The 11,983-nt window shown below is 47.9% G+C and overlaps 1 long non-coding RNA gene across 2 annotated transcripts; it reads left to right on the top strand.

Annotated features, from left to right (window-relative positions):
- The first annotated feature begins 275 nt into the window (after positions 1-275).
- LOC121277637 lies at positions 276-11,004 on the top strand. 2 transcript variants are annotated; one of them, XR_005942955.1, is made up of 3 exons: positions 276-423; positions 7,849-7,981; positions 10,899-11,004. It is a non-coding gene; the product is annotated as an uncharacterized LOC121277637 (long non-coding RNA). The 2 variants fall into 2 exon arrangements; XR_005942956.1 differs by lacking the exon at positions 7,849-7,981 and adding an exon at positions 1,153-1,285.
- Positions 11,005-11,983: the final 979 nt, after the last annotated feature.

The raw sequence follows: 11,983 nt of genomic DNA, 5'->3' as shown, positions 1-11,983 counted from the left end.
GGAAGAATTGTTAAGCCTGCAGGCCTTCTGAGTTTATAAAGTCTGAGACTTGAGGAGGTGGAGAAGGGGTAGCAACTAAAGTAAAGATTGCATTGGATATGCATTTGGGTAAAGACTCGGGAGGGGGAGGTATAGGATAAGGTTGTTTGGTAGAGTAAGGGTTAATGTGGGACTGGAGAACAGTACCGCCCATGGCAGTGATATAAAGAGTCACATGATAGTGGCCTGTCTGTGAGTAGAGTCTGGAAGGAGCTGGCATGGAGACAGCACCCATGCCCAGCAGGGCCTTGGATATGTACACAGTTAAGGATTACCAATAAGAGGTTTATGTTTAAGCATACAAGACTCCAGGACTCTCCATGAACCACAAAACAATCTTTACAACACCAGCCAGTTTGACAGGAGAGAAGATAAATGTGTAAGGTAAGTGAATAGGATGGGTTGGGGGTGAGAAGGTTGGGTTATCAGAGGGTTGGGGGGTAGTCAGCAGATTGGGGGGGGGATTGCCTGGTAGTTGGGGAGTGGGAGGGTCCGGTGATAGGGAGGTGGGGGGGCTCAGGAGGATAATTAGGAATGGGGGGATGGGAGGGTGGTCAAGGGATGTGGGGGGATTATTCAGGAGGGTTGGGGGTGGGGGGTATAGCCGGGGTCTAGTGGGTAGTTGGGGGGGGAATGGTTGTTGGGGTGGGGTGGGTATATTCGAAGGGTTGGGTTGGGAGTCAGAAGGGTGGGGTGGTCAGGGGGTGGGGTGGGGTAGTCTGGGAGTCCGGGGGCTGGGGAGGGATCAGGGGTGTCAGCACCATAGTTACCCAAGAGTTAGAAGTGGTTTTAATCCTTCTAACATTTGCTAGGTAGTTGTTTAAACTTCCTGGGCAATTTCTGTGCAGTGCTTGTCTGGGAACCTCTGAGGCAGTGGGGGTGATGGGAAGGGGTAAAACCCTCTGGGGAACAGGAGATCTGGGCAGTTGCCCCTCCTAATTTTTCCTACCAAACTTCCCACATTTATGTATTAAAATTCATCAGCCATGCGTCCTCCCATTCCACCAGCTTGTCTATGTCCTCCGGAAGTCTGTCACTATCCTCCTCACAGTTTATAATGCTCCCAATTTGTGTGTTAACTGCAAATTTTGAAATGTTGTCCTGTACACCCAGCTCAAAGTCGTTAATATGTATCAAGAAATTCAGAGGTCCTAGTACCAGCTCCTGAGAAACCCACTATATCCTTCCTCTGGTCTGAAAAGTAACTGTTCAGCCGTACAGTCTAATGCCTTTCACTCAACCAACTGTGAGTAAATTTCTTTTAATTCCCTGGGATTCAATTTTGCCAACGGTTATGTTGTACTCCAGCCAATGCCTTTTGGATGTGGCTCAATTGGTAGCACCATTGCCTCTGAGTCTGAAGTTTATGAGCCCCAGAGACTTGAACATAAAGGGCAGAATTTTCCCGTTGGTGTGCGTGGGCGGGCCCCGCACACACCCGTGTTAAATAATGCGCGGTGACATCACCACACGCCATCGCGATATTTCGTTGGGCGGGCACGCAATGTTCTCTGATGCACGCCCACCATTAATGGGCCACATAAATCCCTTGAGGCGCCAGTCGATCGCGATTTTCGGGCGCCAATGCAAACTTCAGGTCGGCGCACGGGCACAACGGGCAGGACACATTTGTATAAACCTCATCCACGGGCGGGATAAGAGGGCTCAGTGAGGTTGCGAGTGTGCTCTGTCAAATATTGATGTTTCAAAAGTTACTGATACTTGCCTGTGTGATCTGCAATACTTCAAAACACATCCCAGCTGCTTGGTCTGGACTCACAACCTTCAGGTCAGCACTCTGCAGTGAGGAATCATTTTTGGGCCTACAGGTTTCAGGAAGCCTTCCCTTAGTCTAGGAATGGGAGCTGAACTCTGCACTGGAGGCACCTCCTCGGAGGAGGAGGAAGGGAGGGATAGAAGGGGGAGGAGGCCAGGAGTCCACATTCAGCCTCCAGGGGAGCCACCTTTGGGAGGACAGGTGCAGGCACAAGGGGTGCAGGGCCAACAGGAAGTCCAAGGTGGAAGGGGCCACAGAAGATGCCACTATCCTGCTGCGAGGGTACACAGGCAGCGAAGCAGCTACCTCAATATGTCTGAGGTGCAGTGCCAAAGGAGGCTCTGTCGCTCAAGGGAGACAGTCAACTATATCTGTCAGATGATTGGGCCTGAGATCTCCGCAAACTGTGTGGGTGGACATCCCATCTCAGTGGCTCTAAATGTCACAGCTGCCCTCAACTTCTATGCCTCTGGCTCCTTCCAGGGCTCGGTGGGTGATCTTTGCTGTGTCTCCCAATCAGCTGTCCACACTGTGTCAAGCAGGTTACAGATGCTCTGTTCAGGCGTGCATTGACCTTCATCCTCTACTGTTGGGACCAGGCAAGCCAGACACAGCCAGAGGCTTCGCAGCCATTGCTGGCTTCCCCCGTGTCCAGGGTGCTATAGACTGTACACATGTGGCCATCAAGGCGCCAGCAGGTGAGCCCAGTGCCTTTGTCTAAAGGAAGGGCTTCCACTCCATGAACGTGCAGATAGTGTGTGATCATAGGATGCTGATTCTACAAGTCTGTGCAAGGCACCCAGGCAGCTCCCACGACGCCTACATCCTCAGACACTCCCAGGTGCCGGGGTTCTTCAGTGCTCCAGCCCGGCTGGATGGATGGCTGCTGGGTGACAAGGGCTATCCCCTCAGAAGGTGGCTCATGATACCTCTCTGCCATTCAAGAACAGAAGCTGAGCAGCGGTACATTAGGAGCCACGGCTCCACAAGGGCTGTGGTGGAGAGAACCATCGGTCTTCTCAAGATGCGCTTCCGATGCCTGAACCGTTCAGGGCACGGACTCTAGTACCCGCCAGATCATGTGTCACTGATAGTGGTTGCATGCTGCGCTCTCCATAATCTTGCACTGGAAAGGGGGGACACAGTGAACGATGAAGATGTCGACGCAGTGGCTGCGGCTGCACACGATGAGTCCAGCAGTGAGTCCGAGGATGAGCACACACAGGGAAATGCTGAGGGGGTAGACGCTGACCCGGGCATACTCCAGGGTGGCAGGGACACCCGGGAGGCTTTAACCCAACGAACCTTCAGCTAGCCCACCACAGATGGACCTGCAAGACAAGCCTGGGCTGCAGGCTCCATACTCGATACCTGCGTGCAAAATCTGCTGGTTAGGAACATTAACCAAGGCCTTGTTAATAAAGCTGAATGTCCCACAAAACACTCATAACATTATTGCAAACCATCCACCTGCAGAACAAAAGAGGCACCCTCAGCCATGGTGACATGTCTGAATTTAATATCACAGGCAATGGAACTTAGGAAAACAAAATAACAAAGGTGTTAAAAATCACTCCAACTCATAACGATTTCATCTCGGGCCGACACAAAATCACCAGTGAGAAACCCGTGGTGTGTCTAAGGTGCCTTATGTCTATGCTTACGGATGCTATATCTAGGTGCTGCCCCATCGCTGGGAGTGGTATCTGAGACAGCCTGCTCACTGCTGTCTTGTTGGCCTCGATGACCTTGGCGGTCATCCTCTGGCCCGTGGAGCCTGTGATGGCCCTGCCTGGAAAGGAGCGGCCAGTTCCACAGCTGGCATCACCCCAGTCGTCGCAGCCTCACCGAATGCTACAGTCACTGGCAAAGGGGCAGAGGACCTGCCGCCCTCATCCGGAGTGCCCTGAGAGGTACCCGCAGAGACGACAGGCAGTTGCTGCACTGAAGTGAGGTCGCTTCGGACCTCCCTGCTCACCGTGGATGGATGGGCACCGAGCTGGGAAACCTGGTGCTCCCACCTCCCACACTGGCAATGACCAGCTGAGGTCAATGCCGATGTGAGGGCTTGCTGGTCCGAGTGCAACCCCAGGAACCTGGGTCTCCTGGAGGAGCCTCTCCATGACAGTCGTCACTCTCTTCATGAAGGACGCATGGCACTCGGACATGAGGCTCATTGCTTCGGTGAGAGTCCACCACGGAGACCAAGTCAAACATAACCTCATGTACCTTCCGCAGGTGCTCCCGCACATCCGGCCACATTTCCTGCGTTTGCTGCGTTGCGGATGACTCCAGAGGCACATCATCAGGCACTGACTGAGCATGTGCCTGGTCCCCTGCAGCCCTCTGACTGCTGGTGCCATGGGCACTCTCTGTCTCTGCCATCTCCTCCAGTGATGGTGATGTGTCCTCACTGCTGTGCCCCGGGACACTAGCTGATGATCTAATTCCCACCGAGGTGCTAGTATCTGCCCTGGTGCCTGCCTGGCAGAGATGGTGTGACATTTGTGAGACTTCAGGGCCCTCAGGTGTGAGAGGGGGCCGCTGCTGCTCCTCCTCCCAGCCCTGCTCCAATGATGCTGAAAGGAAGAACAAGGACATTGGATCAGTTAACATGGAGACAATGTCAATGTGCATCCCTGTCCGCCGGATCATTATGTGCTCATCCTCCCATAAGCAATGGTCAAGCCATGTTGCAAACTTCAATCACTGAACATTCAGCACTGTCATGGCCACTGGGAGAACAATGGTGACCTCAATGCTGGGCAAACATACCTGCCACTGGCACCCCAGCCTCACCAACACCATTGGACCTGGGTGCATGGCAGCGCTCCAAATCTAGGGCCTCCTGCTCGAAGCGGCTGAGAATTGCAAACTGTGCCAGCCCTCTGCCAGTCCTCACCCGCTCGGCGGCATTATGTGCATGCTTCTCCTGAAAAGGAGAGAAGAGCATTGATTAGTGCCACTTGTACCTGGACTCTCTCCGCGGCCAGTCCACCCCAACCAGAGTGGGACATTGCAGGGCTCCACTAACTCCTCCCCCTGCTGATGCTGAACACTCACACAAAGATGCCAGGCTTGTTCCTCACCCACCCTTTTGGACAAATGCTCACATTTGGCACCACCCGGTCTAACCTTCCACAGCAAGGAGGCACAAGCACGTGGATCACAGAGGACAGCAGATCGATCGGTGCCACGCCACCTTGAAGCTCCCCTCCCAGCATGTCATCACCCTGACTTTGACATTTCCTGGAGTTCCAGCTCTGCGCCTAGGCGTATCTCTTCCAGGTTGCCCCCAAAACGGTCATGTGGGTCTCAGTGTACCACATGCTGCAGGTGCAGAACCCATCTCTCCACCACCCTCTCAGGGTGACCTCGGGCATGGGCAATGTCTGCTGGCCCACCCAGCGAAGGACACAGGCCGTCAATGATTCAATGCAGTCACTGCACTCAGAGTTGGGGGGGTGGAGGTGCGGTCAGGGGAGAAAGCCTATCTGCTGGGTTAAGTGACCAATACCAACATGGTCCTCACCCTTCCTGAGCACAACAGGTCATTGAAGCGCTCGCGACACTGGACGCAGGAGCACCGCACCACATCACGGGAGCTCACCACCTCCACCACCTCCTCCCAGGCACGTTTGGTCATATGGTGGGGGGGGTTTCCTCCTCCCATCCTGGGTTACCAGGACCTCCCACCGTGCTGCCACCTCCTCGAGGGCAGCAAGAAAAACAAGGGGCACAGTGCCCCCCTGCCCTACCCTCCTGCCCTCCCTGCTCACCAGCAGCGCTCTGGGGATCCCTTCCACTGGCCGTGATTCACAGACTTGGAAAGGCTGCAGCAACTTTTTAAAACAGGCGGCCGGGTCACCATTGGACCCGGTGGTCATTGCAGTCCCACCACCATCCGCCCACTCCCGCTGCCCTCAGGAGCCGCGATTCACACTGGGTGGGCCTTAATTGGCCAGCCTGCATAAAATGGCAGCGTGGACCCGCTCACGGGCAGCGGTCAGGTCTGTGTCCGCTTGCACCCGCTCCCACCCCAACCCCCAGCCAGCCAGAAAATTCACCCGCCAAAAAAAATCTAGGTTGGCATTCCTTTGTAGTGTCGAGGGGGTGCTGCACTGCCCCAGGTGTTGACTTTAAGGCAGCTCCTTATTGGTACAGTGGTTAATACTCCTGCCTGTCATGTGGGTGACCAGGGCTCAATTGCTTGACTGGAGAAGTGGTTGTCTAAATAATTACACCTCCTTAACCCTCTCTGTTACCTCATTGAACACTCAGTCAAGTTATTTAAGTATGATTTGCTTTTAACAAGTCTGTAACACTTTTCATTACTTAATCTACACTTGTTCAATTGACAGTTAATTTTGTCCTGGATTATTGGGTTAGGTTTTACTGGAGACAGGCTGGAAGGCAGGGTGAGGGGGCTCATAAAATGGCATGGGAGGGTGAGACTGGCATATCTGTAATACTCCCACTGCCATGCCATCTTGCCAGCCAATAATTTGTCTGCCACTGACAAGATGTAGTCCTGGGTCCTACAAACTGCTAAGACAAGGTTGCCCCCCTCTGCACCCACTCCCACACCCCTCCCCAACCCCCTCTGCCCTGCTTTTGGCCATCAGTGGGACTCCTGCATGGTGGCTAAATCCAACCTATTATTTCTAAGAACTTTTCCACCACTGAGATTTGACTGACTAGCTGTGGTTCCTGGGTTTTACCCTTATGCCCTTTTTTGAACAAGGGTATGAGATTTGCAATTATTCGGTTCTCTGGCACTACCCACTGTATCCAAGGAGGATTAGAAAATTATGGCCAGTACCTCAGCAATTTCTACCCATTTTTCCCATAGCATCTTCAGATGCACCAATCTCTTCCTGGCGACTTATCAACTTTAACTACAGCCAGTCCTTCTCTTTATCAATTTTTTGCCCATCTAGTATTTCAACTGTCCCCTCTTTCACTCTGACTTTGGCAGGATCTTCTTCCTTGCTGAAGGAATTTATTTAGATCCTCAGCCATGCTCTCTGTCTCCATGCATAGATTCCCTTTTTGGTCCCCAGCTTGCTCCACCACATGGCCCAGATTTTCTGACCCCATCATGACCAGACCCATCGCAGGAGACTCGGTGGCCCAAGCAAAAGTCCAGTGACTTTAGGCAAGACCGGGCAACCCCAGCGTCATGTGGGACTGGTAAATCTGCCTCATATCTTACTACCCTTTTACCATTCATACGCCTGTAAAGACTTTAGGATTCACTATTACATTAGCTGCCTGTCTAACCTTATAATGTCTCTTTACCTTGCTTATTTCCTTTTTAAATTCCTCTTTGAACATTCTATTTTGGGCATGGTTCTCACTTATGTTATCAACCAGACATGTGTTGTATGTCTCCTTTATCTGCTTTATCTTACCTATCTCGTCCATCATCTAGGGAGTTCTGGCTTTGGTTGCCAGACCTCTTGAGAAATTATTTCAACCGTGCCCAAACCTCTCCTCTTTAAAGACAGCCCATTGTTCAAATGCAGTTTCGCCTGCCAATTTTTTTGGGACAGATCTTTTCTAGCCCATTCAAATTGGCCCTCCTCCAATTAAATATTTTTTTAAATTCTAGATTGCTCCTTGTCCTTTTCCATGGCTAACTTAAACCTTACAATACTATGATCATTGTCCCCTAAGTATTCTCCTACAGATACTTGATCCACTTAACCCACATCATTCCCCAAAACCACATCCAGCAATGTTTCCTTTCTCATTGGGCAGGAAAAATATTGATCAAGAAAATTGTCCTGTACACAACTCAGAAATTCTTTCCCCCTCTCTGGCCTTTCACTATAACCATCCCAAAGTATATTAGGATAAATTAAGTCCCCCATATACTGCAATATAGTTTTTGCACATCCTTTATTTCCCTGCAAAATTGCTCCTCTATATCTTTTCCACTTGCGGTGCCTTATAGAATATAGCAAGTTGTGTAATGGTAAACCTCTTGTTTCCTAATTTGGTTATTCTCATATCGCCATATTATACAGGTCTAAGTGTTGGAACATGATAAAAAGTTAAGATAATAAGAGCTAAGGAAAGTTGGTTGAAAGAATGCAAAGGATCAAGACTGGGATAAGAACATGGCTCGGTCAAGAAATAACACTTATACAAAAACAAAAGGTGACTGTGAAGATTTGGGCATGTTTCAAGGCTGAATAGAAGCTGGTGCAAACTTCATGGCCCTGCATACAGAGTTACATGGAACAAGAAGCTGAGAAAGACATAGGAAGCACTGAACAGACAGTGTAAAAACTGACTTGTCACAAAACAAGGATACCAATGGCTGAAGAATTTAGTCTAGTCCTGAGCAGTGGAGCGAAGTCAATCAGAGCAGTGTCGCTGTTGAACTAACAGATGAAATTTGGTAGTATCAATTTCAGTGCTGGAAACTGGTTTTCACTGCTGTGTCAGCACAAACTGGGTGGAGGAAATTAATATGCCTATAATAAAATGGGTAGACTTGAAGCTAGGATCGCTATTTGGGGGCATGACTGGAAGTTTGACTACATGGTGTTAAGACCAATTGACATTTGAGCATATGATGTCTTACCATGTAACATCTGCATTAGCTTGATTTAGGCTGACACTCCCGCTGATGGAATGGTGCCCACCTTTGTGTTAGGAAGTTAAACTAAGACCCTGTCTCGCCTCTCAGACAGATGTAAAAGATTCCATAGACATTACTGCGAAGAAGAGCAGGGGAGTCATTCACAGTGTCCTGGGCAATATTTATCCCTCAGTCAATATTACTGAAGCATGTTATATGGCCATTACCACGTTGCTGTTTGCGGAACCTTGCTGTGCACAAATTGGCTGTCCATTTCCAACATTAACAGCAATGACTACAGTGCAAAAGAGAAAGGGCTTCAAAGCTTGCAAAGTGCTTAAGGCTGTGTTGTGGTCATGAAAGGCATTGTAAGTTCCTTTCTAGAAGGATTCAGTGCACTTAGTTGAATATTTTTCTTGTGATTTCACATCAGCAGCTTTTTGTGTGAGAAGCTCAAAAGTCCAACAAATTAACTATGATCAGGTGAAGAAGAGAAACTGAGGGCGATAAAAAGGAGAAATGAAGGTGGGATAGTTATTGGAAAGAAGGGAAGCTAAAGGTGGGGAAGAGGCTTACTGAAGCGGAGTACCTTTGGCATGTAATGAGCACCTTGGTCCATTTTTGATGCTTGGGTAACATTTTTGGGTCTGAAAAATGCACTCTTTTTGATGCTTGTTTTGCTACATTCAGCTTCTGTGTTCTGATGCAAGTGCACGTCATAGTCTTTAAGAATTGAAACTCATTTAATAATTTACTGTAGCAATGAATAAAAAGTAATTTCCTCTGTTCATTGTTCCATTTAATCCAAGTCTACACAGTTGCCCTAGTTGGATGTCGAAGAGCAGTTTAATCAATTGCACACCAATAAGTACTGGGATAGCCTGGGGATCAGCAATTGACTTGGTTTCTATGGCCAGTAAAACAGAATACCTTCCCCTCATACACTGAAGGAGTATGACAGTGACATGGTACTAGTATTTCAGTGAAACCTGATGCTTTCAGCAGCCAGTACCAGCAGCTGATATAAATAAGTAGATTGTCAAAGGCAGCACTGGGGTTATTATTTTGCTAAATGGTTAACTGGCAATGGTGAGCCAGGCTTCAACATATGGAAATGAACTAAAATAACCTGGGGTGCAATTCTTCCCAGAGTTGCTGATGGTGAACTGCCACAAAATTGAATTTTCCCATCCTGAGTGATGGAACCATTGAACGGTATGCTAGTCACTGACTTGCAGGTTTGACATACAAAACAACAGACATTTTTTTTGGCCGCTAATATGGAGAACACTGAGGAACAATCTATGATAATGGCAATCATATTATAAGCTAAATTCTTTTCCTGCTGTTAACTTGAAAATGATGTTAATTTTTGGATTACATATAAATCTACGACCATGACTGTTTTGGCTTGGGGATAGATTTTTCAGAAGTTGTGGAGAAAAAGCAGACCCTTATCTGGTCTTATCTCCAGTGCTGGCAGTACCATTACATAACTGGATAATTAAAGTTAGTAGTGCTGCCAAGCACAATCCTGTTCCAAAGCCTATCTGAAACCTGCCAGCCCTTTAGAAATAGGAAAAATTAAAAAAACTTCATGATAATGCAGATCTGCCAAGACTGACCATAAGTTAACAACCAAGAGGGAGTTGTCACTGCTCTCAAGTGAGGTATCTAAAAGGCAATCAAGCTGAAGATATTTTAACTCCTTCACTATCTCACCTGATTAAGGCAGTAAGCCTGCAGATTAGGAAGCTTTCAGGTTCAATCATCATTCTAAGCTAGGTAATAAATGGGTACCGGTGGAGTTCCAATTGGCATCAATCTTCCCAGATAATGAAGGACGATATCATCAAGGTTTCCATTAGTCAGAGATCCCTGTAGGAAAATACGTGCACGTTGGTTTCAAGTGGGGAAAAGATTCTATTGTGGTTGGCCCCGTAATCAGTAGATATTTGAGTGAGAAACCCAAATTGCCTGGCATTCGTAGAGCTGTGCCCCAGTAAGGAATTAACAGAGGAAATTTACAAGCAACACCCAAGTCAGAGGAGCAGCTGTTTTGTCTGCCCATTAATTTTGATGTGAGACCTGAGCCAGTCTGATGCCCAGGCTCATAAAACGTGCTGCCAGGAATCTGCATGCAGCAGCTTGTTGGTTCCCCGAGTAGGCCGGCAGGTCTATCCTGCAAGTTGTGGGGTTTGGGGACCCTGGAGTTGCGGCAGGGAGGCTTCATAGTTCCCCCCAATCGTTTCATTGGCTGTTGAGTTGTCACCAGTGCACACTCCATCTTTATGCACCAGAAAATTGTACTTGAGAGCTTGCACCCGATTTGCAAATTGAAGCAACCCCTTGTCTTGTTTAAATGGACAAACTACTCATGCATTTACAGGCCTCCCTGAAAATTTCCTTGTATAGACTTGAGCATCAATCGAGGCAAAGCTACGGTACCTGCAACTCTCTCTTTTTAATGACTTCCTTCTTGTGTTTCAGGAGATAAGTGAGCGTCCAGCAGCAGAAAATCACCCTGACATCTTCAGGAGAGGAGAGAAAATCAACAGAAAAGAGGGATAAAAAGCAACTGATGAAGTTCAAAAGTATTACAGAATTACCTCACCTCCTCATACTGGAAATAAATGTGTGACTCTATTCTTCAACTTTTATGTAGTCTATAGACTTCCAAAATGATGACAATGAATATGGTATCACAGCAATTATGCTATTGTATCATTAACCCAGGGGCCTGGACTAAAAATCCTGAGACATGAATTTAAATCCTACCATAGCACCTGGGGGATTTAAATTCAATTAATTAAACACATCAGGGATTAAAAAATTAGCATCAGTAATGGTGACCATGAAAGTATTGGATTATCATAAAAGCCCATCTGATTCAGTGTAAAGTCTTAGCTGGTCTGGCATATCCGGGCTTGAAGCGGGAAGATGGATTAGTGATAATATTGTAGTAGTGATAATGTAGTAATAGCAATAACATTGTAACAATAATATAAATCCATGAGACTGATAGCAATGTAAGACATGAAGTAAACTAGTGTTGCTTCATATGCAATGGATAAAGACTTGGGAGGAGGTGTAGCATAAGGGTCTGGCATATTCAGGGTTAATATGGAACTGTGTACAGTACCAGTTACACACTGATGTAAGAAAGCACATGACCCAGACCTAAGGTTAGTGTGGTGTTGAGCAAAGACATGTAAAGACCTAAGCATGGAGATAGCTCAAAACAAAAACAAAAACAGAATTACCTGGAAAAACTCAGCAGGTCTGGCAGCATCGGCGGAGAAGAAAAGAGTTGATGTTTCGAGTCCTCATGACCCTTCAACAGAACTTGACTTCGAGTCCAAGAAAGAGTTGAAATATAAGCTGGTTTAAGGTGTGTGTGTGGGGGGGCGGAGAGAGAGAGAGAGAGGTGGAGTGGGGGTGTGGTTGTAGGGACAAACAAGCAGTGATAGAAGCAGATCATCAAAAGATGTCAATAACAATAGTACAAAAGAACACATAGGTGTTAAAGTTAAAGTTGGTGATATTATCTAAACGAATGTGCTAATTAAGAATGG

Source organism: Carcharodon carcharias, chromosome 5, assembly GCF_017639515.1.
Source record: "Carcharodon carcharias isolate sCarCar2 chromosome 5, sCarCar2.pri, whole genome shotgun sequence".
NCBI classification, from domain to species: Eukaryota; Metazoa; Chordata; class Chondrichthyes; order Lamniformes; family Lamnidae; genus Carcharodon; species Carcharodon carcharias.
This window is presented reverse-complemented; position numbering and strand designations above follow the sequence as displayed.